Source organism: Mus caroli, unplaced genomic scaffold (genome assembly GCF_978045245.1).
Source record: "Mus caroli unplaced genomic scaffold, Mus_caroli_1 scaffold_13, whole genome shotgun sequence".
Taxonomy (NCBI): domain Eukaryota; kingdom Metazoa; phylum Chordata; class Mammalia; order Rodentia; family Muridae; genus Mus; species Mus caroli.
Genome location: NW_028227268.1, coordinates 83,366,239 through 83,392,215, shown reverse-complemented (window position 1 = coordinate 83,392,215; position 25,977 = coordinate 83,366,239). Strand labels below are relative to the sequence as shown.

Below are 25,977 nucleotides of genomic sequence, written 5' to 3'. Positions count from 1 at the left end.
TATATACACATATAATTACATATAAACATGTAAAAGTACATATATATTGTATTTACATAGTACCCATAGAGGTAGAAGAGGATGCCTGATCCCCTTGTTCTGTCACAGGGAGTTGTCAGTTGTCATATGGGTGCTGGGAATTAAACCAAGGTCCTCTGAAAGAGCAGCCAGTGAAGAAATCTATCTCTCCAGCCTAGCTTTGAGATATATCTGTCAAAAATATTTTAATCTGGAACCATACAGTTTGCACAATTAGCAATTTCCCAATGGAGCTATGTAAGTCTTACCCAGAGTGTCATTTTGAAAGATAGAACAACTCTCTGGAGCTAAAGTGGAGGTAGTGAACTGCTGGGGAAAGCTGCAACCAGAAATCCTTTAAACAGTGGGCTCTGCTGTGTCTTTCCTGAACTGCTGATTCATATTTCATTTATTGTGGAAAAAAAGATTGACAGGTAAATATATACATATGTGACAATAAGCACAATGATAATTCCAAAAGGTAAATATGATTATGTCATATCTACAGACTGATTATATCACAGGAGTAACATGGGTTTCTATGAAGACATCTCTGGTTTGCATTTCATTTAGTGTCTTGACATTAAGTACTGTCTCTCTTTGCAGTAAATTTGAAATTTGGATTGCCTGCTTTGGTCCTATTTTTTTTTATATTTTAAAGTCTTATTCCAACTCTCTCTTCTAACTATAGAATATATTCATGTGGAATGTTAGTGTACTTGGTATAGAGCCTCAACCTCTCAGCCACTAAGTCCCTTGTGGTCTGAACTCACCTTGATGCCCTCTTGTCAATCTTACCATGCAGATTTGCTTCTGTTTCCCACTTTGTTGCTGGTTCACAAGTGTTCTCAGAGAGCTAGACCCTTCTTCTCATTGGAAGCTCATGAAGCCAGCACTCCCAAAGGTCTTCTTCCTTCACCAACCAAACCAAATTATGTAGCTTCTCTGCATTACTCTGTGGGTTGGTGCTAATACCTACTAGAATGCATGGTTCCCCATTTGCTCCATCTCCCTCATCATGGAAGCTTCATCAGACCACATACTGAGCGCTCTCATATTGGCTTAATGAGAGAATACCTACCTGTGTTGTGGAGGAGTAACCAAAAATGTATCAGTACAAAGTCCTTGACATTTGAAAAAGTTATGGCATCTTTTCATTCCTCATTTCAAGTATTAGCAATTATTTGGTTCTTAAATCAGAATGTTGTGAAGAAATATGTAAAACTCTTATTACTTTTAGTCTTAAGCAAAGTATAATTCAGATACATCTTTAATCTATAGGCCACAGTAACTAACAGAGACTTTCCATATATTTGTTCTCTCTATGGTACTGAAACTGTCAGTTACTATGACCAGCATGCTAGATGTATGTAGAGTAATGGTCTTACGAGAAAGAAAATGTTCCCAAGTAATATACACACCAACAAAAAGATGAGCTTCTTAAGTAGAACATGTATGACTGCATAGCTCAGAATACTCTTAGAGAAGGCAATCCCGGTTTCCTATGGCCTTTCATATATTTTTACAATATTTATTGTAGAATAGATACTTAATTCATGTTTTAAAACTGAATTTGTTTAGAGATATGTTACTTTCTACCTGGAAACAATTGCTAAAAATTCACACACTGGATTGGTTCCCACAGGTTGTGATTTGAATTAGTGATTAAAAAAAAAATAAAAGTCTGTGTGTGGTTCTTTATAATGCCATGTGAGAAATGATTATTTATACTAATTTAATGAACAAACATTTTGCCACAGTTTTATATTTTATGACATTAATATTTATTTACTTAAATTTAGGTACTTTTTTCTCAAATAGTATTGATACTTAACACTATTCTTTAATTACACTTGTGTTCTGAAAGCAACACGTAAACTGGTCTGTCATAAACTGGTAGCTTTCTGTTTATTGCAAATTCTCTTTCAGAAGAAATCGAGTTGAAGAGCATATATCTATATATGTTGAGGAAGTTTTGTCAGAATCAATATGATTTCATTGTTAAATATTTGACACACCAACTTACGTAAAATATGCTTTTGAGAAAAAAATTGCTTGTGACCACAATCTCAGTTTCCTTAATATCTATAATGATTATGTCATTGCTCTGTTTACTATATGACAGCACCAAGTCATTACCTTTCCATGAACATAAAAATGTTCATATGGATAGCCATACTTATTGGTACAAAATTTTTACACTATTCTGTTTAAATATGTGTAGGGTTTTACAAACAAGGAGTTTAAGGCTCAGGAAAGGAAGCATTTTGCTCAAATCGAGGAGGTAGTTGATGATAGTTGAAACTCTTCTGTTTTAGGGTCTACTATAATGTCCCAGGAGGGAAATCTTGAGTTAAGTATTCTTTGTAAAATGAGAAGTACAACTTCCCTGATCAATTATTAATATTATATAATAGTAATATTATAATATTATTATAATTTATCTTATAGCTTAAATTAAATGATAAACCTTGGAAATTATTGTGTAAAGGCATAGAAATTCAACATTCCTTTTCTAATTACTATCTGTTACACATATCTCCATATACAGATTAATATTTTTCATTTTGTGTTTGCCATTATTCTCCTGGTCTTTGTAACCACCTGCCTATACTGGATGCCTCTAATGTGGCAATTAACCAGCAGCTTCTTAATGACCTAATTAAGCCATAATGATTGAAGTACAAGACATTTCCTGGGGATTGATGGCCAAGTGAGAAGAGTTGATGGCCCATGGCATAGCTGAGAGCCATTAACCCCAACTAACCATTAATCCTTTGAAAACACTATATACATTGCTTATTATTATGAGCTGCAAATGAAAACAATGAAGTATGGTCTATTTATATGCAGTGCAATTATACTTGCTAAATATGGCATCTAACTAAAGAATAAATATTTAAATTATTTGAAAAATAATTATTCAACCCTTTAATCCTACTTCAATTGAGCAGACATATTTTAATGAATTAAGTAAAAAATTCTTGTTATCTTTGGTAGCAAATTATTATAGACAACTGGCTCTAAATCATGTCAAGAAGAAAAATAATTTGCCTCTAATGTCTCAGGTCAAAAATAGTTACGTCTCATAACAATTAGAATTAAACTTAAATATCAAACCTCTCTCCTTCCCCTCTCCCCTCCTCCTTCTCTCTTCCTCTCCCACCTCCTCTGCCAATTAAATACCTGCTATCAAAGACTTACTTACGAGGAAAGTAATAAAGCACCCCAGTATATATTTGCTGACATTTTACATATTTAGTCACTCAATATACTAAATAATTTTCCCAATTCTAGATACATGTCCCTTGGTAAGGGACTCTCAATCATATTTGGTCAGACAATTAATATTTAATTAACAGCATCTCTGTGGGCTTATGTGTGCATGATCTGTTAAAATCCAGTACATAGCAAATAATTACATGAACAAACACACACACAGAAGAATTGATGTATATCATTTATCTGTGGGAAAACAGAGATTTAAAATGCAATGAAGTATTTTTATGCACCACTATGAATCGTCTCCCCCCTCCCCAGTGGATTAACCATATGCAAGTTAGATGAAGGAGCACAAAACTGCTCTGAGAAGTTGAAAAGTATAAGTCTCTACAGAACACAGTTCTCCACAAGCAGTTCAGTATACAAGAGACCTATGATCTGCACCAGAAAAACTAAAACATTTCTTAATGTAAAAACTCATACATGAATGTTTATGAGTTTTTATTTGTACTATTCACAATATGAAAGTGATCAAGATGCCTATCTATGATCAACAACATGTTACAATCATCATTTCCCATGAAGAAAATCAAGCACAGGATGTTCTGTGAGATTCTTTTCATAGATACTTCTAGAAAACAGCTTCATCCACAGTAAGATAAAATAGATCAAGATTTTCTTGTGTTTTGAACCAGAATGATTTTGTTTTATTTTCTTGCAATTAAATTATTAATTATATTTGATTCAGAGTCTCATTATATAACTTGTTTTTCATTCAATCAGGCTATTTTCAAACTTAAGCAGAAATTTCAAACAAATAAAGGAGTTTTAATTCAGTACCACAGGTGGTCTGGCAAAGAATGACATCCAAAGACCTTCTATATCTGTGTGATCTGGGTGAATGACACACCTTGAATGCCCCAGTGCCCCTGGCTGGAATACAGACATTCCTCTGTATATGTCTTTAATTGCAAACAATAAAAGTAAAGTTAATTCATAGAAGGAAGCAGCCAAGTTTGAAACTGATGTCTAACTGAAGGGCAGTTAAAGTGACTAATGAGAGAAGATTTGACAGAATGAATCAGAGATAGGATACACCCAATTCTCATGAGAACATAGGAAAGAGAGGCAAGAGAGGGAGGGAGGGAGAGAGAGAGAGACAGAGACAGAGAGACAGAGAGAGAGAGAGAGAGAGAGAGAGAGAGAGAGAGAGAGAGAGAGAGAGAGAGAGAGAGAGAAGAGAGAGAGCAGTTTTACCTGGACAGTTTTATAGAGACAGGTTACAGATGAATTCAGGACAAGCCTGAGAATGTGGAAGATCCAGAAGAGTAGAATAGATTGTCAGAGTTAGTTTGAGGCCAAACAGAGCAATTCATTAAGAAGCTGAGAAAAGCCAGATTGAATGAGAGCTTGGAGAGGAGATTTGTACAGAACAGCTAAGTTGAACCATCCATCCAGAGTTCAGAAAGAGCTAGAAAGAAGGAATTTATTCAGTAGTAAACCTCTGAAAGCACAAGTACATCTAACAAATAAAAGTTACATTTACAATATAGATTGGCCTTCCTCTTCTTGCGGAACACTGGGGATAAAAGTGACCACCAGGAAAGAGATTTTACAGGTGAATAGGAAAAATTTAGAAGGGTACAAGTAATACTTAAATATCTTGGTTTTGGATTTAGTTGCATGGCGCTGATTGTCTTCTGTCTACCATGCCTCATCACAGTTACAACTTGTCAGATCATACCTGTCAACTATGTACAGCTTTCTAATCATACCTGCATGTAACTAGTTTAAAAATAGATGGACTGTGCCATGCACAGACACAATTCATGGCAAGTTATTGATTATTTCATTGTAGCCATTCGTAGACAAATGCTTAAGAACCTAAAAGACGAGTTAAGCTCATTCCCTACTTCTAAGTACCTGCTTATAACTTGAGTTACTTGCTTAGAAAATGTCATTTGAAGGGAATAAGATGATTAATTATTGTAGAAGGAAAGAATAGTAAGTACATTATATAATTAGAAACATAAAATGCACATTGGGAAAGTGTCTTAAACAATGGAGAAACAATTTCTAACTGACACTTAAAGAAGAGACAGCATGTTTTGAAAGAGACTCAAACATCGATACTATCAATGAGTATTGGCTAGAAAGAACCTCAAAAACAGAAACTCAAATGCAGGATAAAGGGCAATGTTGTTAAGAAACACTGATTTGTGAGCACCATTATGTGCAAACTTTAGTACTGTACCAAGGGAAGACAGAGAAGTAAGCTTGTATCATCTTCCTCAGGCTCTTAAACCTAGCAGTTAGACTTATATTTTTTTAATATTTGTTTTTATTTTACATATGTGAGTACACTGTAGCTGTTTTCAGACACACTAGAAGAGGACATCGGATCTCATTACAGATGGGAGCTACCTTGAGGTGGCTGGGAATTGAAGTCAGGAACTTTGGAAGAGCACTCAGTACACTTAACCACAGATCTAACTCTCCAGCCCAGTTAGACTTATTTTTAATTGGAGATTTCCACTTCCAAGGCAAGAATAAAGGATGGAGGATCACACAATCATTCCAACTGAAAGAAATGAATGGAAAATAAAAACGTATTATTCAATATTGCATCTTGGTAAATACTGCTTCTAGAGTACTGAAAAGGTTTTGGAAGATTTTTTTATTGCTTTTCATGTGTGTTACTCTTGTTTTCCTAATGTGTGTTGTGTGTATGTTTATGTGCAAATGAGCACATACCTTCATGTGCCTAAATGCGAAGCAGCACTTATGTGGTTATCAAAGAACAGCTTTAGTGAGCCATTTCTAGGGTGTTTACCTGAGAGATTGAATGTATGTCCTCAGGATGGTCAACAAGCACAAATTAAATACAATCCTAATTGATAAATGCATGTTGCCAATATTTAATGAACATATGCACAAAAATCCTCAAGAAATATTAGTATGCATACCTCAGTAACCCACAAAAGGCTATATAGTGATAAATGTGATTCATCTCAGAACTGTGAAGGTGAGTCTTCTCAAACAAACTAATAAATAAGATATAGCACATAAAAGGCATGGGGAAAACATGACCATCTCAGCAGATGTGAAGGGGGCATGGCATTTGATAACAAAGTAAATCACCTGTCAAGGTAAAAGATGTCACCAAGTTATGGAATAAGGAACATACATGAATATAAAGGCTATATACAAAAAGCCACAGCTAGCATCACTCTGAAAGAGAAAAAAAAAATAAAATTATTCTCTCTATGGTTGGGAAAAAGCAAGCAGGTACACTTTACTATAGTTAGTCAACCTATTATTTGAAGTCCTACCTGAACATCCAGGCAAGGAAAAAAAAAGGAGGCTTCCAAATAGGAAAACACAAAGACAAGTCATTACAGAAGATAATGTAATCATATATAGAGAAATCTGTACAGAGTTGACCCAGCATCATCAAATTTAATAAATTGAATACAGATACAGGACACAAAGCAATCATCCTAAAATTAGCGGCCTATATTTATTCCAATATTAAATCATTTGAAAAAAATCAATTCTACTTACAAAGCACAAAAAAAAAATTAAAAAAAAATATCTGGTCATTAAAAAAATAAATCAATGAAATAATTCCTAACAATATTCTGCTGTATTTATATATCAGTGCCTAGCCAAATAATCATCATTGTGGTTTTATCCAACAACTGATGAGAGCTTATGTAGAGACCCAGATCCAAACACTAGGCAAATCTCAGGGATCCCTGATGAAGAGGGAGAGGAAAGATTGTAGGGGCCAAAGAGGTAAAGGACCCTAGAACAAAGCCCACAATAAAAACTAAGCAAAGTTCATAGAGACTCACAGACACTAAAGAGGCAATCATGGAGTCTGCATGGATCTGTGTTAGGTCGTCTTCATATATCTTATGGCTGTGTAGCTTGGTGTTCTTGTGGGACTCCTAACAGTGGCAGTAGGTAGTATATCACCTTTTCTTGGGACCCTACTTTGTTGTCTCATCCAGTCTTGATAGAGGGTCTATCTCTGGAAGGCTTGATGTTTTCTGAAGGACAACAGAGGAAGAATTGGCCTGGAGGAGAAGGGAAATGTAGGGAAAACTGGGAGGAGTAGAGGTATGGAAAAGACTGTGGCAGGCATACATTGTTTGAGAGAGGAGAAAAGAAGTAAAATTTAGGTACAGTAAAAAATGATAATAGTAATGATATTAATACACTGAAGGAGAAACTAAAGAGATTATACACAGTTGAGAAATATCTGTGATCATGAATTAAAATAATATTGTTAAAATGTTTATACTTATTAAGAAGAGTAAAATTCAATGCAATACCAATCAAAATGTCAATTACATTCTTCACAAACTCCTAAAATTGTGTGTAACCCCTTAAAAGTCCCCTTATTGACAGAATGCATTTGAACAAAAAGATCAAAGAAGGACATATTGACTGGCTTCATAATGTACTACAAGGCAATAATCATGAAAAGAATGAGATATTGACATAAAACAGATATTCAAGCCAATGAAACAGAATAGAAAAGAGAAATAAGTTGATTTTCCTCAACAGTATTTAGAATACATATTGGAAAGAACAGACTAATAAATAGTATGGAGAAAACTGCATGTTTGCATGCCTAGAAAATTATATCAGATCCCATTATAGAAATAAGTACAAATATAAAATCAAAATTGATTGAAAACTTAGAAGAAAAGGCATTAGGACACTTTAATAGGCAACGGTCAAAAAAGCACAAGAAACAAAAACATAAGTTTGGGAGTGCTTCAAATTATGTATCTTCTGCCAATCAAAGTAGAACATTAACAGAGTTAGCAAGCAAGGTGTAGACTGAAAGAATACCAAAATAATGAAATCTTGTTATTAATGAGAGTATGGATAGGACTGAAAGGTATTGGGGTGAGGTATGACAGCCACAGGTGCTGGATTATTTCAATCAAAATATGAGACCCACAAACGTTGATCGAATAGCATCTTAGAAATAGTGCAAACAAGATCCTGAACATTGGGGTGTTATTGTAATTTTTTTAGAAAGGAATACTGTTGGCCTCAAAACTGTGTTACAGTTAGACAGGATCTAAAGTTCTGGTGTTCTATTATTCAGAAAAGTGACATGTCAGAACATCACCGTTCCTCATAAACATGTGCATTTGAGACTGGTGAAGAAATAAAATAAAAAAAAAGAAATCAAATAACAAAGAGATGCAGAAGTATACTAAAGTGAAGAGATATCTGCTTTACATAATTTGATACAATGATGATTAAAAAAATAAGTATATCATCTATTTGTTTGTTGTAAAATCATATATTCATTATCTCTTCAGTGCTCTTAAGTTATATAAATATCATGCTAGAAATAGTTTATACCTATACAAAGTATACACAAATTAACCAAATTCAAAAGAAAATCTGCCTTAAAAGCCTGCTTTACTAGTTGTAACATAATATTAATATTTTATGTCAATAAAATATAAAATAAAACCTTAGTCATCTAAATACTGCCATGTGTAATGCATTTCACAAAGACAACAGAGAATTGGTTTTATTTCAATATAATATACAAAGGAAGAAAAATAGCCCACTGTAATAAATTCAACCTGCTTGAGCATAGGGAAGAAAATGTAGTTCTGCCTTTTACATGTAGAAACTTGAACAAGGTGACTGTACAGAAGCCTGGATGACATCATTACTTTCTTCCAGATAAATGCCTAAAGTGTTTACTACATTAATGTGCCACTGGATAAAAAAGCTTATCCAGATTCAATGGAAAGATCAATATGAAGAGAAAGATGTTTTACAGGCTCCGTATTTTCTTCCCAGACTGTCAGCTCACATGATAAGGTTGAAGGTCAAACAATCCCAAAGAGATTTCTCTCCCAACTTTCAGAACATTAACAAACACTCTGTGTGAATTGTTCTTTTACACATTTGTCAGAAAACTAATCCTATCTCTGTAATTTCAAATATTATGTGAATCCAGGAAGCTGTGTAGATATCAACTCACTGAACCTTTATCTTCAATCGAAATTTAACAGGAATCAAACAGTATTGAGAAATGTGCCCTGCTCCTTTGTGATGGCCGTGAGCATGTTAATGTTGCTGTTTAGTTTGAGAGTATTCTTTTAATTTCATACCTCCATGGTTAAAGTTTTTAAGGCAGAATGATCTGTGATGAGCTCATAAATTGTATAATATCCTCTACAGTGAGAACAGCTGCGTTAGAAGTTTCACTTTTTAAAATATATATTCTCTATACCAATGCAGTTGCATAAGATCCTCTCAAGTAAAGCTGTGACTTAGTTTTCTTTGGTTCTCTTGACAAATTTAATAGATATTGAGAAAGAAATCTGGTTCCAAACAGATAGTGGATCTGCAGTGGCATAGCGCCCAGGTGAACGTCCCACTCTGGGAATTCCAGCCATTTCACAGTGCCAACTGTCCTACAGAGCCCTCATCTCATTAAAGGTTAATTAGTTTCCTTCCATCCCATAGCTCCATGATGTATTATGTGGGTCATAAAGATGATATGAACATGTACTTGGATGAGATTGTGAACTAACCCATATTCATTACGGAAACATAAATCCACTGCTCTAAGGCCACTTCTGTTCTGGCATTGGAAAAATAGCTCTATGAAGATCAATCTAAGGATTGGAAAAATGCTCACATACTTAGTCCTAAAGTGAACTCGCTGTAGGAGTGGGTGGGGCTCAAATTCTTCAGGGCTAGTAACAATATCACCCCTGCTTTCACTCAAGGATGGGATATTTGTATTTTATCATATGCTGTAGAAAACATGATATAAGGAGTCATGGCAATAGTAACAAAGGAGACAGGAACCAGTAGTCCTCTGTTATCTGTGTTCAGTTTTCTACCAACATGCAGTTGGTATTGGCCCCTGAGGAGGTGAGAACAAAGAGCACAAGAAGTGAAAAATTCCTTCTCTAAAATTTGTTATAGGAATCAAACTTGATTTAAGTTTTCACTAAGAACAATAGCCATTTTAATGTGTGGAAATTCCATGCACACACCCCCTTTAAATATAATATTATATATATATATATATAATATTATATATTACAGAGAGTGAAAATATATATATATATATACCACTGAGAAGTTTGTGTAACTCAGACAGTATAAAGATATAGTTCTAATACATGTTAAAACAATTGATTAAATTTTAATATGAGTAATATCACCTCTCAAATATTTTATTTTAAATTTTAGTAACACAAACAAAACTCTACCATTTAGCCTGAGCTGACATGATGGTAGAGCAGTAGAGACATAATTTCTATCTTCAATTACAAAATTTATCTCCACCTTGACAGATTTCAATGTGAATGAATACAATACAGTAATTGTTTGAATTGAAGCAATTAAAGAAGCATCCAGAAGGCACTAAGTTATATTTTGGGTAACTAATGGGTACATGGTGCTCACTTTTCACCAAGACCTAAATACCTTGCAATTGTGTTCAAGTCTACGTAAAGCCATCTTTCTCCCAATCTATGTTTTAATTTCCAGATTGTATATTAAGCTGAAAGCTGCTTAGTTTATTAAAACAAAATCTAGTGCATATTTAAGTCAAGAGAAAGAAAATCATACAAAACTATATAGATACTATTCAGTCATTCAATATTTATTAATAATAAAGTTGTTTTAATAAGTGGATTATATTAACCAAGTGGGTTCAGTAATAAGTAAGCTAATTACAGGGGATTCAAATGTCTCGATGAAATTAATCAGCTTCCAATAATCAAACCCAGTCTATAACGTTTTAAAACATCTTTTCAGTGACCTTCCATCCTAATCACAAAGATGCATAATAGGACTGTGCTGCCTTCCTCTGTATTTTAACAGGAGTCCGATAATCTCTAATTACATGAAAAAAAATGAATATACTCAATTTTATTACACTATATTGAATTACTTGAAACCCGAAGAAATCCTGGATGATTTTTAAACTTTCCTTTTCAGATTAAAAATTAATAGAGTGAATTTATATTTCGTATGTTCCTTGATAACAAAGTTAGAAGGCAAAAGAGTTTGCTAAGACAGGTCCATTGAACTTTTAATTAGAAATATAAATGTTTTCATAAATTTTCCCTGGAGGCTGTATGCCAGATTTTCCATGTAGATGTACCCACTCTCTCATAAATTAAATATAGAAGCGAAATCAGGTAATGTCTGTTTGTCATTCCAAGGTTCACAACCAAAAGTTTCACTGTAAAGAAGGGACTTAAACACTGGGAAACCATATCAGGACTTACCTTCAGTGGGTCTTCCTTTAAAAGAAAGAGAATCATCTGCATGTGTCAGTCAATGATGGGCTTCTCTTCCATAAACCAAAGATATAAAGATTAGTGGAGTAGAAAAATGAGACCTACATAATTAATTCTCAAGAGCTCTCTGAAAAATATTGCTAGTTTTGATAAGCCTTGTGATTAAATTGATTTTAAAATAAAATATGTGTAGTAGGTAAAATAATGGAGAGGAAAGGAAAACATTTGCTAGCAAAGAAATATTCTAATCAAATGAGCAGTGAAATTTCCAGTGATACTTTCTGATGGCAGAAAAGTAAAGACGTTTATTCATAAGAATCTAGCTTTTGAAAGGAGATTACTTTTCAAAATCATTAAAATGTTTTAAATTTGTATTTGTATTGTACATAGGGATGTGCACAGTTTTTATTCCTGAAGATTATATTGCACATGAAAATTACATCCAAAAAGGATATTTGTGTTTCTTTCTGGTAATTACATAACTGTAAAAACTGTCTTCCAACTGAAAAAGACAGAAATAATCTAGAAACTAATTACCAATTATAATTTGGATCATTTAAATGTCTGCCATTTCTTTCTGCCTGTCATCAGCCTACTGAGTTTGATGGAGACCTTAGCAACATGTAGATTTTAGAAAGAGAGGGGAAAAAAAAAACAAGCACTGTGAGAGTTTCCGGTTGTTTCTCAGAACTATAAAACAGAAAATGAGCTCAGTTATGAACAGGAAAAAGAGAACCCTCAATTGGGTGTTTTCCTATTGAATAATAGGTACATTTTATTAGTCGTCATAAGAATTATTCTTTGTAGTTTGAACTTGTTCACAATTTCTTTCTTAGCATTTGGGAACAAAACACAGCTGCAGGTTGTAAACTGTGTTAAATTTACTAGACAATTCCAATTCCAAATGTTTCTGCAACACATGATTCGGTAAGGGAGAAAGGGAAGGCTTTCCAAAGAGGCATGGAGCACTCACTGCTTATGAGCCCACTTGGATCTATGAAAAAGATAAATAGGGTCAGATGTTCTCCAGACAGTCTTCATAAAAGGATGACATCTTGCGATAAGAGATACACTAAAGTAAATCCCAGATGTCCACAGAGCTTAGCAAAGAAGACATAATGTGTTTGAAGTTGACTTCTCAGTACATTTTCTACATTAGTTATCCTTGCAGAGGTGAGTGAAGGGGTTTGATACAGCTGAAACTAATGGATGCTGAAAGAAAATATGTTTTTGGAAAAGACATCCAGTGTTAATGATTTTACTCATAATCACAGAAAGCAGGTTAGCAATAAATCCTGCAGTTGATAAGAGCTTAAGGAAATAGAGACATATTAAGTATGAGTGTGAGAACTCTAGTCTGCATACGTGAGTAATTGAAGTAGGGCTGAGACCACCCTGTGCCTCACTCTCCACACCATGGACTCTGTATCTCTATGGACTGAGAGAACCAGAACCTGCATTAGCAGGGAAACCACAAATATTTCAGCAGTCAGACTTTACTCCCACATGAGAAACACCCAACCAAAATGATGGTATGTCACAAAAGATCCTCCAATACCAACTTAAGAAAAAATAGCACTGAGTAAATGTAAGTCATGTTTGAGTCAAACAACATGAAAATTTGTAGGAAGCCAACTCTAGGATGGCGCAGGTTTCCGGTGTGCCTTTGTGGTAAATAACACCACTGCACAGGCATGAGCCCGAATCTGGCGCCAACCCCTCCCAGGTGCATGCAAAGTAGGTGCCTGCAGACTGACCAATCCCAGGGGGCCTCGGAGCCTTCTCCGGTGCTGGGGTGCATATAAGCAGTGCTCTCTGGGTTCCGGGGTCCCCGTAGCATCATCGAGGTGTTCCTGCAATAAAAAGGTTGTTAAGGTTGTTATCATGTAGAAGAATGCGAATCGATCCATTCCTATCTACTTGTACTAAGGTCAAATCTAAGTGGATCAAGGAACTTCACATAAAACCAGAGACACTGAAACTTATAGAGGAGAAAGTGGGGAAAAGCCTTGAAGATATGGGCCCAGGGGAAAGGTTCCTGAATAGAACAGCAATGGCTTGTGCTGTAAGATCAAGAATTGACAAATGGCACCTCATGAAACTGCAAAGCTTCTGCAAGGCAAAAGACACCGTCAATAAGACAAAAAGGTGACCAACAGATTGGGAAAGTATCTTTACCTATCCTAAATCAGATAGGGGACTAATATCCAATATATATAAAGAACTCAAGAAGGTGGACTCCATAAAATCAAATAACCCCATTAAAAATGGGGCTCAGAACTGAACAAAGAATTCTCACCTGAGGAATACCGAATGGCAGAGAAGCACCTGAAAAAATGTTTAACATCCTTAATCATCAGGGAAATGCAAATCAAAACAACCCTGAGATTCTACCTCACACCAGTCAGAATGGCTAAGATCAAAAATTCAGGTGACAGCAGATGCTGGTGAGGATGTGGAGAAAGAGGAACACTCCTCCATTGTTGGTGGGATTGCAAGCTTGTACAACCACTCTGGAAATCAATCTGGCGGTTCCTTAGAAAATTGGACATAGCACTACCGGAGGATCCAGCAATACCTCTCCTGGGCATATATCCAGAAGATGTCCCAACCGGTAAGAAGGACACATGCTCCACTATGTTCATAGCAGCCTTATTTGTAATAGCCAGAAGCTGGAAAGAACCCAGATGCCCCTCAACAGAGGAATGGATACAGAAAATGTGGTACATTTACACAATGGAGTACTACTCAGCTATTAAAAAGAATGAATTTATGAAATTCCTAGCCAAATGGATGGACCTGAAGGGCATCATCCTGAGTGAGGTAACACAATCACAAAGGAACTCACAAAATATGTACTCACTGATAAGAGGATATTAGCCCAAACTTAGGATACCCAAGATAGAAGATACAATTTGCTAAACACATGAAACTCAAGAAGAATGAAGACTGAAGTGTGGACACTATGCCCCTTCTCTTGTGAGACAATGCCGGGGCCTGGCAAACACAGAAGTGGATATTCACAGTCAGCTATTGGATGGATCACAGGGCCACCAATGGAGGAGCTGGAGAAAGTACCCAAAGAGCTGAAGGGATCCGCAACGCTATGGGTGGAACAACATTATGAACTAACCAGTACCCCGGAGTTCTTGACTCTAGTTGCTTATGTATCAAAAGATGGCCTAGTTGGCCATCACTGGAAAGAGAGGCCCATTGGACATGCAAACTTTATATGCCCCAGTACAGGGGAATGCCAGGGCCAAAAAAATGGGAATGGGTGGGTAGGGCATTGGGGGGGAGGGTATGGGGGACTTTTGGGATAGCATTGGAAATGTAATTGAGGAAAAGATGTAATAAAAAATATTAAAAAAATAATAAAATAATATTCATACTTAATAAGGTAGGATACTCGTGTCTGCATAAAGGTGTTTATAAAAACCAGACCACAGATTGTTTCTTGAATCCCTTGTTGAGTTACAAAAGTTAAAAAATGGTAATGTTTGAAACTGTGACTGACAGTGCATCATATTTCTAATGATAACCTTTGACTTTGCTTGATTTTCTTAAGAATTAAATGTCAGTGTTTAAAATAGTCTTGTGTAACAAGGCTTGAGGTCTGAGTTAGGAATAAAACCTTTTCTATTAAAAGAAGAAGAAGAAGAAGAAGAATCTGACCGTGTTGTATCTTCCTTGACGGCCGAGGTGGGCGCAACAAAAATTTTGATCATAAACTTTTTTATATAAAATGTAGTATAGTAGTATTATAAAAGTATATAAAATGTAGTATTATATTATTATAATCTCCAATAGCAATGTTTTCTCGGTTTACACTGATTAGTAACAGTTCTATCAAATGCTCCTATGCCGCTTGGAAGGAAACCCAAGTTATAGAAGTTTTCTTCTGTGCGTTCTTCTGTATGATGCCAAAATAATGTATAGACGTATAATAATATCGGCTTCTTTAATCTGAATTTCAATATGTGTATGTTCCTCAACTCTACTCCTTTCATTATTAGATTTTATTTTATCTAATTTTGTTGTCATTTTTTTGAAACTAGTTCTTACAATTTGGCTCCTTTCTCAGTCTCTGTATTAGATACTTTTCTCTTGTTGCCATAATACATTACTACCAAGGTAACTTGTAGAAAGATTTTATTCAAACTTACAATTCCAGGGAGAGAGTCCATATTAAAGGAAGGAAGCATGGCAGCAGGTGGCCAGGGTAGGGAACTGAGATCACAACTACAATCACAAAAGGTAAACAGAAAGAGAACACAAACTGGTACAAGCATATAAATTCTCAAACCCTTCCTCCATGTCATAGAACTTGCAGCAAGGTTTAAACACCTAATATCCCCATACAACACCAAGAAATGAGTATTCAAGAATTTGAGTGTATATATATATATATATATATATATATAATATTTGTATGATTTTATACCCATCAAATACATTACTGAAAACAAGGAGATGTTATAGGTATGCTATAAGCAACTTAACAAGAGGAAAAGAGTCACAAGAGCAGGCACAAGAGACAAAGACACATTTATTCTCAAAGTCAGGAGTCCCATAAAAATACTAAGCTGATAGCGATAACATATATACAGAGGACATGGTGCGGGCCCATGTAGGCCCTGTGCTTAATGTGTTCAGTCTCTTTGAGTTCATAACACTTAATTCAGAGGGCTTTATTCTCTGGGTGACCTCCATACCCTCTGGCTTATTTCCATACCCTCTGGCTTTTAGTCTTTCCACCTTCTATTCCATGGGATTCCCTGATGGAGGATTTGATGGAGAACTCTAATTTAGATGTTCTCTTCATGTAATGTCTGGCTGTGGTTCTGCGCATCTATTTTCATCTGCCACCAGAGGAAGGCTTTCTAATGATGACTGAATAAAGCATAATAATCTATGAGTATAGCACAATATCATCTTATATCCCTCTTGCTATCACAGTAATGACTAAGACCACCCCACATGTTGCTCTTTCTATTTAATCAGCATCTAGGTGTACTGTTACACACAACTGTCTTCCATTGATGCCTATCACTCTAGGCTAAAGCAGGTTGATGTGGATCCCTGATTTGTAATTGCGCCTTGATCTTACATGCCTAGTGTACCTCACTTTTAAGCATTAGTTTCCCTTTTAGCCTTTTGAATTACAGCAGGAGGCAGACTGGTAGTCATTAGCACTGCTTTTTTAATTCTCTGAAAGAGTCAGTCATTATTCACCCAAGCATGAGGCTGCATTGATACTTGTAAGAACTACAGTCATGTTTTATATGTAGGAATATGTGGGCCTGTGTACCAGAGGCTTCCCATGGAGATCTCTGGCCCAGCCTGGTGTAAGAGTTCCCTCGAAGGGAAGCTAGTGTGGGCAGGGAGAGGAAGTCTCTTCCTTCCACTGCTCCTGCTGCTGCACTTAGCTCCACCTCCATCTCTGCCAGGTTACTTCCAGGTTACTTGGTTACTCTACGCAACCCAGCATTGAGTCTGTTGGGCTGGGCCAACGGGAGGCCCAGTGCAGTGGAGCATCAGGGGACCTTAAGGGAGAGCAGACCTCTTCCCAAGTGTTACACCTCTTAGGACAGAAGGTTCTGACGACTTGGTAGTTCTCACACACCTTTAATCCTTCTGGATAGGACTCATATACAGTTTTGGAGTGGGTAAGGGTCTGACAACAGGTACTTTTCATTGGTTTGGTCTGAGAGCCTTGGGGAAACCTTATTTGCATGTGGGAGGGCTTGATGCTGCTCTTTCATGACTGATGGCCACATATCTCTCAGCTGGGGGTGGGGTGGGAGGGCTATGGGAGGTTATAGCTATGTGACAGGAGCCAGGGATCTTGGAGGTGTGACTGAACACCTTCTGTCCTATGTAGGTAGAAATCACTACCCACCAGTTCACCAGGGTTCCAAACCATTGCTCAACTGGGGACTAGGCTGTCTTGCCCCACAGGAATATTACTCTCTTTGAGCAGGGTTCTAAGTCCTGCATGCAGAAAGGACAACATGACACAGTTCCCATCCATAGAGCAGAGCTAGCAGGACATGAGTCTCCAAGAGTGTTGGTGGCTGCTGTGTAAAAAGCTTATTTGTAAAATAATGTACATATTTTCATATTTCCCTGTTAAGATTAATGACTCCTTGTTAATTAGAAAAAACACAAGAATGGTAAATGGTAAATGTTGTGGCCTTCAGGACAACCCTTACGGCTATGGGAAAGAACTCTGAAAACAAGAGTTCAAGAATGTATAATTTCTCAGCTATGCAAAATATAAGGATGCAATATGAATTGTATGAGGTCATTCATGCACCTAAAAGTAAAAAGACAGATGCAAGCTTGTCAGAAAGATGCACTGGCAGGCAAGATTTCTGAGTTCAAAGTCAGCATGGGACAGAGCAAGTTTAGGTTCAGGGATAACAGGAATGGTAATCTCAGGATGAGATCCCACCCAGATAAACTTATTGTTTGTGCTTACAAAGGCAGGAATATCTCCAAGTTCATTTGCTAGGTTAAAAAACAAAATGTACTTCATGCCTTTTTCTAAGAATCAAGAAGTTAAGGTCATAAATGCTGATTTGTGGGATATACAAAAGGGAATCTGGGGAAATGATTGATTGATATGTACCTAAAAGACTGGACTTTGCTTAAAAGCTGAGCTATCTACACAGCTAGCTGGAGAGCAACTTCAAGCAAAAGACAGAGTTGGCATCTTGTACCCATGATTGACTTCAGGTTGTTTCTTCCACAATTCCCAAACATTACCATATACCTCAAATCTTTATCTTTTTAAAACTATTTCAATTTATTTTAAACATTTATATTCCATAAAACAATAACTGCAAAATAAATAATTCATTTTATCTTGGCACTTAAGAACAGGAACATTTTATTATTGCTGAAAAAAATAATGTTTAGATTTTTTTTCTTTGTTCTCTAATTTCCTCAAAGAGAATCTGTTGGTGAAATGGATCATTTTTATGTGTCTAGCATTTCATAACCTATGTCTTACCAAGACTGGGTTGTTGAATGTATGATATATGTAGATTGTGTGTTTACATAAGAAAAATTTGAGGTATGATGCTGCAGGGCACCAATATTGTCTGTTGGATGACTAGTGCCTCCACCATCACACAACATGTTCACTTTCTAGATAGATAAAATCCTTTCTCCATATATAGATTTTGAAAGTTCCAGCTAGTCCTTTCTCAGTTCTTTTATAAATCTGGCACTTGCTTATTCCATTAACCAAAATACAGGTAAGAAAACTAATACTGCTGATGTTATTTTATTGTTTTTATTAGTGATCCATGATTTAGCATCTTGCCAAAGGATTGCATGAACAAAAGATATGATGGAATCTTAGTGTGGTATCCAGCACTGATGCTGACACCTTGCTAACATGATCAAAAATGGCCAAAGATACAGAGAATACCAGATCAGACAGATGGAATTCACCAGGGATTTTGTTTTCCTAACCGAACTATGGAACCAACCTCTAATTTACCTGAGTCTGGCCTTTTTTATATCTTCTGTCTACACACTCAGATGAATTACAACAGGAATTCCATTAGGTATTCTGTAAATTATACTGTGAAGCAACTTTAAATTATATAAACATTAACCAAATACAGCAACCTTAAAAGTGCTGAAGCTTTCACAGGGTGAGTATCCATTGGAATCCATGTTGTGATAACATTAAACTCAAGTGTAGAAACCAAGCATGTGTTTGTATGGTGACCATATTATGACGAGGAAGTTCAATCTGTTGAGTCTATAAAATTAGATACCAAAATATGTCCTAGAGTTCTCTGAACAATTTTAAATCGATGCTGAAATAATGAATATACTGGATAATCATTTAATCTAAACCTAAAAAAGAAATGCCTAGATTAATCATTTAAATAGGTTGCATGCATTATCTATCTATCTATCTATCTATCTATCTATCTATCTATCTATCTAACTATCTATCTATCTATCTATCTATCTATCTATCTATCTATGATCTACTTACCTATTTATCTATTATCTATCATCTATCTAATACAAACACACACACACACATATATATATATATATATGATTTATATAAAACCATTAGAATATAAACTTTCATGTTCAAACATTCCTTGTTATGCCATTACTTGGTTGTCCATACCACAAAAAATTCTTAAGCAATGGCTCTCATTTACTTTGTTAACTAAATGTGGCAATAAACTCAACCTTGCGGGCGTGCTGTGTATATTGAAGACCACAGAAATATAAAGAACAGGGTCTAGTGCCAATTGCATAATTAATTCAGAAATCAGAGAAAATAGATTATAATACTGATAAAATATAGTACAATATATACCACAAATTAAACTACAGATACATCTCTAGATTATTTGAAGTTAATCTCCTTTTATATATCTAGATAATCTATATCCATTCTCTGTAAAAATAATTTTCTTTGTTCAAGCATGTTAATAACCACAACTATAGTGCAAGATATGATTGACCCAGTGATTAAGCATAAGAAAATTGGCATACAATTTTAACTGATTTTTTCTGAATTAGGTCTGCCTAGATATTACTATTTTTTTTAACCTACATATGGGTAGGAAAGCATTTATAAGTGGAAAATAACTTTCATTTCACCTTCCTACTCTTAAGCTAATATTTATAGCAATCCAGACCAAGAATTTAATATCATTCCAAATATTGCCATTGATTGCTTATTGAATCTTTGTTAAAAGATCTATTTAAGGCACTTGAAGATGTATCTGTTTAGCCAACACCCTGTTAAGAATTTGCATAATAATTGAGTTGCACAAATGTTTCTGAAGGGAAATATGTGTAGTCTGACCATAGTATTATGCTAATTTTGTTTTTACAGCCGTTTAGCTTTTCCATAATACCTTATGTCACTTCACAGGCAGTGCATTAAGCCATGTCAGCGCTGAAAACAGCATACGAGGGCTGGGCTCCAGATCCTGCAGCTTCAGCCTAAATGTATGGTTGCCTTAGGGGCACACTACCTATTAATTTAACATTCTAAAACTAATTATGTATGTCAGGGTGACCTCTGTCTAATCTACATTCATCAGAGAGTCGGAGCCTTCTGTCTCTATTGTTCCCATAATAAAATAGCTGTTGATAGACTTATATAATTGACTGTGTCAGAAGTGAACTCACCCTACATGACTACATGCAAATGGTGTATAGTCCCACTAGAATAAAGATAAGCAAAAAAAAAATTCCAACTATCTCCAGTAATTAACTTTGAGGGTTTCTTAACATCAGGAGAAAATATATTTCCCATTGGCTTAAAAATGAGTGTAGAAAGTGCACAGGAGTCGTGACTCTAGTATTAAAAGAAAAAAAGTTTTCTTAAAGAAATGTTAAATAAATGAAATACAAATTTGGTTTCTTTTGGAAATAACATTTATGGTACTTGATACTCAAGTTGGAGTACTTACAGGATATTCTGACCAGAATTTTTGCCTGTGTAAATATAAAATATAAAATATACAGCAAGTAATGGCCTTCTAAAAAAATCTATATTACCTTTTCATATACTCTCATGACATATAGCATAAACATATCTTTTAAAAATGTTTTTGAATTAAATCTACTTTGAGAAAAAATAGTTCTTTGTAATTTTTAAGGAAATTTTTTTGATGGAATAAACACCTTTTCCAAAGGTTTTCAAGAGAAATATTGACCAGCTAGAAATGCATGGTAGATATTGGATCAGATTTGGAGAGTTACATGTAAAAGAAAAAGGCAATGATGCCTGTAAAGAGCCTTTTTCAGCAAATCTTCCCAACAGTTTTCCAGAGGCAATAAGCACAGACTGGCAAGTCCCCTTGACTTTTTACAAAGAAATTCCTCTTTCCAGTATTATAATATGTCTATGAAGATACTGCCATGGTCCTTGTTCTGAAAGGCTAGCTCTGGAGCAGGCTCAGAGATAAAGGTTGGAAAGATGCCCCCCTGCAGCAGCACTGTGTTGGTTTGATTTGGTCCTAGTTGTCCATCATTTCCTTATCCGTTAGCTGAGCCTATACAGAACCATTGAGGAAAGTTACAAGAATTAAGTTTAGAGCAATGCAGATTAGTGTGCTCAGAAAAAATATTCAATGTTGGTAAATATAGAAATGTTGATTCAGTGATGTGTTATTTAAGGTAATGGCTTATTCTGTGTCTTAACTTTTAAATATCACTGATGATAGACTCGCTATTTCAAAGGAAAGATGATAGAAGCCAAAAATCTACGACACTAGTAAGATCAGACAAGTGATTTAAATATTACAAAGCCTTATAGCTTTATTTTTCCACAAACTCATCATATCAATAGTGTCTACATCTGGGGTTATAGAGTCACTGAAATTGTAAATGTTTCAAACCCTTGCATCATGTTCAGTATACAATATACTCATGATTTTTCTTCCTTCTTAAGCAATATCACCTTTGGGAAATATACTATATTATTAATAAAAATGACCCCAAATGCCAAATCAGATGAGCCTGTGAGGGTTGAAACAAACTTTCCAGTAAATGACTTACTTAGAACAATCAATATCTGAAATCTAGGGGTCATCAAGGCAGACCCACACTAGAGACAGGAAGCATAGCGTCGGCCTAGACCTCTCTGATGACAGTCAGGTATTTTGTTTCTAAGGGTAATATGACTTAGATATCTACAAAATGTTCTGACTGATATAAGTCCTTTCCACAAAGTGATGATGGATCACACTAGAGCAGAGGTCCTTTCTATTTCAGTATAATTTAACAAACTCTTTTTTAATCATATCTACAAGAATCTATAATAAAAAATAAAAGTCCATTCACAGGTTCTTGGGAGAAAGAAGAAAGAACATAGACCATAAATATTAGAGGAATAAGGCTGAGTTCACAACAGATAAAGATGAAGGAATACTAGAAAGAGATATCCAAGGAGGAAACAAAAATAGAGATAAGCTAACAGGAAGCCAGGGTCACATAAGGAGATGAAAGAATTTACAAGCACAAAGGACAGAGTATATTATACCTGAAAGAAGTCTGGGTTTGGAAGATCTATATTATTACAATAAATAACTACAGATAAAGGTAAGACAATGACTTCACAGTGGACAGTGGCTTACACTACTGAACCTGAGGTGAAATCAGGTTGTGATACGATCTGGAAATTAGAACTGGCAGAGAAATAGTTCAGATGCAATTTTCATCTGTAAGAATCTAAAACTAAAATGGTATATTCATGCTCTGGGCTGTATATCATCAGTACTGGGGACTATCATCAGCTGCAGATGGGGAAGAAGATGTGATCTGGAATTAGAACACAGAAGCCAAGTAAGAGCTGATTGCAAATCAGGATACCAGAGTGTTCTTTACATTAGAGGAATAAGGGATGAAAAGCACAGTGTAGAATGGAAGTGGATACCACTGTCTACTCCAACAGATGCTACAGATCTTTCTCCTGTTACATAAAACAGTAACAGTCCCACAAAGAGATTTGTAAGTTGCACAATTTATAAAGCTATTCCAAGTAAGCCTCTCACACAGTAAGAGCATGTTAGCTACTCTTATGATAATATATTATCTGATTTTGCTACTTATTCTCAAACAGAAAATAACCTCAAAATAATTGATAGTATCATATGGCTACTTTTCAGAACAATTTTTTTATAGTTTCTGTGACTTTTCTATATACTTTTTTTTAAACATAGTTCCTGCAACCTCTTCTTGCATGTTTCAGATTTCTCTTTCATTATTTCTCTCATTCATCTTTGACTAGTCTCCTCTTTAGATATATCCATTTTTTTATTATTGTATCTTTAGATAGACTCCATATCAGTGTTAGGATTCTATATCTACCTTTTTTGTGATTTAAGGTGAACAGAGATCTGGAAAAAGTTTAAATCAATAAACTGTAATTTGTACTTCTGTTACATTGAAGCATATAAAAGTCCCAGAAGCTGCTCTACAGTGCTTATGTGTTAGAACCCTTCTCAAGTATGTTTATCTTCATTTGTTAAAGTTGGTCTCTGCGTTGTAGCCATGCTAGGATGTTACCTCTGGAAATGGCTTGGACTGAGACTTTATTTCTTAGTTTATTTCTTAGTTTCCTGTGATCTTTATTTTTGACTTGTTTTGGTTTGCAGCTATTGCAAATAACGGCACACATTTGCTTTTACATCATCACTGGATATATTCAAGGTATGTCTTCTCAAAGTCGATGTTTGTGTTTCAAACTGTGTGTGAGAGTCCCTCCATTTGACACTTTTGTCTTTTAGTATGTTTTAGGGATGGTTCTGGATCATGGGCTAAATCTTGTGGTGTTAATAGGAAATCTCATATATCTACTGAACTCAGGATGTAACACTTCATTGTGAGCCTGGTCCAGTGGGCAGATAAATCACCATGTATGTGAGCTCAAGGAGTCAAACACTCATATGCGGAATGGATAGCATTTTGCAATAGGTGACAGTGTTCTAGAAGCTCAACGTGTTGTGTGGACACATTCCAGGCAAGGAACATGAATACTTCTTCCCTTTTCTAACTTATCTTTTCTGTCATTCATTGAAATACATCTTGGAAGGCTGCTTGCTTCTGTCACTAAAACATTAGCAACTGTTTCCTGCACCTGAGATCCCTCTTAGAAGACATTTGGCTGCCAGTCCCAAGCTCCATCCCCACAAATGACAGTTCTTCTGTGAGTAATCTGTCTTTCTTTATCTGCTGCTGTGCTGCCCACTCATACCTCCATGACCTTTAGGTCTCTGCCTTTGTTATGTCTCTAGTATTTTGTTGCTGGACAGAACCCTTCTAGACAGTTAACTGGGTGTTTATGGTTATTGCTGCTGTGTTGAAACACCATGAACAAATGCAATTTGGAGAGGAAAAGGTTTATTTGGCTTACACTTCCTGAATCATTGTCCATTTTGGGGGAGTTAAAGCAGGAAATCAAACCAGATGGGAAGCTGGAGGCAGGAGCTGCGGCAGAGGTTATGAACGGGTGCTGCTTTCTGACTTTTTTTTCTCATGGCTTGCTCAGCTTGCTTTTTTTGAGAAGCTAGGATCACCACCAGACCAGGTAATAACCCCTACAATGGGCTGGCACCTCCCACATCAATCACTAATTAAGAAAATCCTCCCTAGGTCTGTTTCAAGGCCAGATCTTACAGAGCAAGTGTCTCAACTGAGGATCACTACTCCAAGATGACTCTGGCTTGTGACAAGTTGGCATGAAAACTAGCCAGGACATGTGGTAATAGAATTTTTTTTCATAAAAAAATCACATTTCCAGGAGGGGAGTTCAATGATTGGAATGAAAATAAGTAAAATAATTTTTAAAAATTGCATTTCTATTTAGTGTAAAATAAAAGGTCACCCATTCTACAGAAGACATTTATATCACCTAACTACAAAGATGATCTGATATAGAAAAATGTAATTCAGATAACCATAAAAATAAATTAAGGTAGCTTATACCAAAAAATAATGTTTTAATTGTAGCAATAAGTATAATAATGAAAAATATGTCTGTTAGAATATAACTTTGTCTTTTCTCTTTAATCATGAACATAATCATATGTTTGGAAATGTAGACCCACGTCAAAAGTAAGTGTTATATATTGATACTATAGAACAGAATGGATAATAATTTTAATTTCAAAGTATATAGAAATATATATAATAAACATATATAAATATATAATCTCCCTTTTACTTCACTATATAGCTATAGTTGCCATTTTTATAGTGACATTTAAATATCATATTTGTAATGTAGGATTCTTTCTGTACACATAATTTTCTTCACTTTCTTCCTATGTGTTCCAACATTCATGCACACACAATAGCATTCTACTAATATATTGCTTTATTTTCATAGATTAATACTGCTGAATCTCAAATTCATTTCATATTTATACAGTGCTTACTACCTTCAAGGTGCCTTGAAAGATTTATCATGCTGAACTTAATTAACTTTGTGATTGGACATGTAGATTGCATAAACATGTCTATCTAGTTTAAAGCACCATGTACCTAAAAGAATAAACAATATCAGAGATCCCCATGTCTAATATTACTCCAAAGTAAAAAGGGTCAGAACCCCTTGAAAAATAAATTATTCTAGAGATAGGACACAATAAAAAGTTGGAATGACTTTGAAACATTTTTAATGTCCAAAAAGTAATGTTGTCAACAAGGAAGCTGGGTTCATGCCAGAGAAAAGCATAATTAAATCCAAAGTATCAGTAAATTGCCAGGTTATGAGAGTGTGACTAACTAAAACAACAAGCAGTACTGAACCATAAACTGGAAGACATGCGTGGTGTGCAAAATATACAGAGAAACAATAGGAAATAAATACCACTGCATCCCTACAAATATAAATGAAAGAAGGAGTATATAAATGGAGGAT

The 25,977-nt window shown here is 35.4% G+C and overlaps 1 long non-coding RNA gene across 1 annotated transcript; it reads right to left on the bottom strand.

The window, feature by feature from the left end:
- Positions 1 to 5,761: 5,761 nt before the first annotated feature.
- On the bottom strand, positions 5,762 to 7,289 carry LOC147001562 (uncharacterized). Its single transcript, XR_015044874.1, has 3 exons — positions 7,098 to 7,289; positions 6,382 to 6,471; positions 5,762 to 5,821 (listed from the first exon to the last, which is right to left on the bottom strand). It is a non-coding gene; the product is annotated as an uncharacterized LOC147001562 (long non-coding RNA).
- Between the last annotated feature and the right edge of the window lie 18,688 nt (positions 7,290 to 25,977).